This window comes from Equus quagga, chromosome 10 (genome assembly GCF_021613505.1).
Source record: "Equus quagga isolate Etosha38 chromosome 10, UCLA_HA_Equagga_1.0, whole genome shotgun sequence".
NCBI classification, from domain to species: Eukaryota; Metazoa; Chordata; class Mammalia; order Perissodactyla; family Equidae; genus Equus; species Equus quagga.
The window spans coordinates 4,754,182-4,757,230 of NC_060276.1; the positions used below are offsets into that span (position 1 = coordinate 4,754,182).

The following is a 3,049-nucleotide window of genomic DNA, read 5'->3' on the forward strand; positions in this document are numbered from 1 at the left end:
CTCCTCTCTTTATTCATTAGGGATATTTGCACCTAAATAGCCTCTTTCTTTCTTGGGATTTGAATCCCCAGCCAGGGCGAGGTGTGGGGATTGACAAGGCTGGGGCTCAGGAGGCTGGTGGACATGGCCAAATTGAGACGTGTCTGCAAAGGCAAGAGATGCGCCCGGACCAGGAGACCGTGGTGCTGGCGCGCGGTGGTGTTACGCAGCCCTTCCTCTGCCTCCAGCGCCCTCTCTCACCTCAGAGCTGCTTCAAGGGTTTTTATACTCAAGACTGAGGTCCGAGGGGATTTTCCTCAGGCCAAGGAACTGGGATCAGGTAGCTCTCAGATCTTCTCCTGGCTTCTTCACTGGCGAGATGAGGGGCCGCGGACAAGCCCTGTCCTGGCTCACCAGTCTGTCAAGGCGGGGATGCTGAGAAGAGAGGCTGCTCACAAGGTGATCGGCAGACTGTGCCGAGGAGAAGGGAGGCTGGGGGCAGGCCGACTCTGGTTCTGCTGGGCCTGTGACCTGTGCCTAGGGCTGCCTGCCTGTCGGGCCCTCACCCAATTGTGCTGGGGCCAAAGGGGCCCCCTCGGGCAAGTGCTTTCTGAAACTAAGGTTGAAGGAAGAAAGGTTCCCCTCCCGGGCACTGTTAACTGAACTTCTTTCTTGAAATACTAACTTTTTCCTAAGGCGGTAAAGCTCCTTTAACATACTTGTGATGGAATTTCATTCATTTTCTTGTTTCAAAGTCTTCACGCTCTCACCATGTCTTTGCTGATGTATCTGACAAGACAAAAAAAGCTTCTATACAAATTAGCTACATTTTCATTGTTTGTTTTATGAGTATGAAAGGTTTAAACATAAAGTATTCAGATTACATGGATTAATTAGATGTTTTACGTTAAAAAACACAAGAAAATAAGTTGCAGAGTATAATATAAAACTCAGCAGGCTTGATTTTCTGTTGCAAAGCTATTAAAAAAATAATAATTAAGACAGGAACAGTAAACTGATTCTATGCATAAATTAGAGCTAGCAAAGGCAAATGTTTGCTTTTAGATTACAATGTATGTAGATTTAGCCATAAACTAAAGGCTCAAGATGTTAATTGAGCTAAACCTGAGGTCTAATTAGGCACCACGGCAGGACGGCAGGACGGGCCAAGGCCGTGCAGAGCAGAGTAGCCCAGGGGTGGGGCGGCCGCGGGGGCTTCCTTCCTCTCTCAGCTGTCGTCGTCGCCGTGGGGGACTAGGCAGAGTAGGTGGAGCGCCTGATGCCCTGTGAATGGTAGCAAACAAGACCATTACAGAGTTGTCAGACTCGGCAGAAAACCCCCGCCAGGAATTGAAATGCACATTGCTGGGTCCCATTAGCAAGGCAGAGAAATCTCCTGGGAGGGGCGCCAGGTTTGGGTTGCTTCTCTCCTGTTAAATTCTGAGGTGGCTGCAAGCTAGTCTTGCTCTGGAAGAACTCAGTTATGTCTACGCATGTCCTTAAACTGTCTCCCGTTAGTAAGCTGCAGAGATGGCAGCCAGTGCTCCTAAAACCACAAGCAGGCCATAGCAAATTGTTCAGCTTATTGATAAGTGTCCCCAAACATCCTCACTATAGCAGACCAAATACAAGGGCTGAGATGCAAACAGCTCCCAGGGGAAACATCTCAATATTAGGAAGTTTCTCAGTTTGCTTTAACAAACTCAGTTCAGACACTTGATGACAGCCCTGAGCCTGCGCTGGGCTGAACGCAGGAGTCCACTATCCTCCTCCCCAACCCCCGCCTAGACTGACCCCCTAGTGGCCTCACTCCCCCCTGTCAGCCTCTCTCGGAAGGCAGTGGTAGGATCAGAGAGGCTCAAGCAACCCCTTTCGGGCACCAACCCCACAGGGGCCTCTGAGGCCCGGAGACCAGCCTGCCTTGGCCTGGCAGCTATGCAGAGGGAGCTGGGCCAGGGCATCCGCACCTGCTCAGAGATGGGGTGCAGTGCTCTCCACAGATGCTTCCAGGGGCTGGGGCATGCAACTTTCTTGCATAGAGGGAAGGAGCCCTGGTCCTGGCTCTGGCCCCAGCCTGGCCACTCCACTCCCTGGGTGGCCTCTGGCACCTTCTTCTGCTGCTCTGGTTGGGGGAGGGGAGGAGTCTCCATTTTCCCAGGTGTGAAACCCTTTGGAGATTGCCCACCACAGTTTTCACAGGCTTTTTCTGTCCTCTGATCCTCACCACCAATGGCCCCAATTAGCGTTGGAGAACACAGACCCTGCAAGCTGAGGGGTTGTGGGCATGGCGACGACCACTGCCCCTGGCAGCTACTTCCAGGGCATCTCAGGGCCACACTGCACAGCCTCCCACCCCTGGCAGTCTTGGCGAAGTCTGTGACTACTGATTATTTCTTACTTTCAAGACTGGAAATACATCAACTCTTTTCATCCAGAGATTCATGGCTGTCCCTGGAGGGTTAAAATATAAATAGCAGCTTCTAAGTGCACTAATAAAGAGATGAAGCTAAGCAAACACTGTCTCAGTCGGCCTCCCAGCCCCTCGGCGGACCCGTCTGGCCGCCTGCTTCACTAATGTGCCCACCAGTTTCCCTGGGCACGCGCTTGTTCTGCCAAGGCCGGGAGAGAGGCTGGTGAAGTGGGCTAAAAATAAAATGAACAAGAGCAGAAAACAAGCAGCCACCACCCAAGTAAAGGACACTGCCTGCCTGGGGACCAACTTTCAGCCCCAGGAGCCCACACTTGATGGTCTGGGAGTGGTCTTGGTCTCTTGGGCTCTCTGAGGTGTGCCCAGACTGGCATTACCCTAAGAGGAGGAGGGACAAGCTTGGGATAGTACTCTTGATCACCCCTATGGTGGGAGGGAGCACCCTGTCCCTGGAGCCACGATGGGACAGGAGGGGTGGAAATAGATGGGCCCAAGGCTGCCATGGCCTCCTGTCCCTGGGCAGCGGGCAGCTAGAGCTGACCCAGGGTGGCCCAGGGGCCCTGGTACACCTTGAGCCCTGTGCTGGTCGGTACCCGGGAGCCTGTGGGAGGGACAAGCAGGGCCCTTCAGGTGAGCCGGGCC

At 53.3% G+C, this 3,049-nt stretch overlaps 1 long non-coding RNA gene across 1 annotated transcript in view; it reads right to left on the reverse strand.

Moving 5' to 3' along the window:
• Positions 1-404: 404 nt before the first annotated feature.
• The window catches only part of LOC124245764 (uncharacterized), an 11,951-nt gene continuing 9,306 nt past the window's right edge, over positions 405-3,049 (reverse strand). Inside the window, exons 2-3 of the long non-coding RNA XR_006890320.1 lie at positions 1,105-1,263; positions 405-768 (exon numbers count right to left, since the gene is read on the reverse strand). This is a non-coding gene — a long non-coding RNA (uncharacterized LOC124245764). The remainder of the gene's footprint in view (positions 769-1,104; positions 1,264-3,049) is intronic.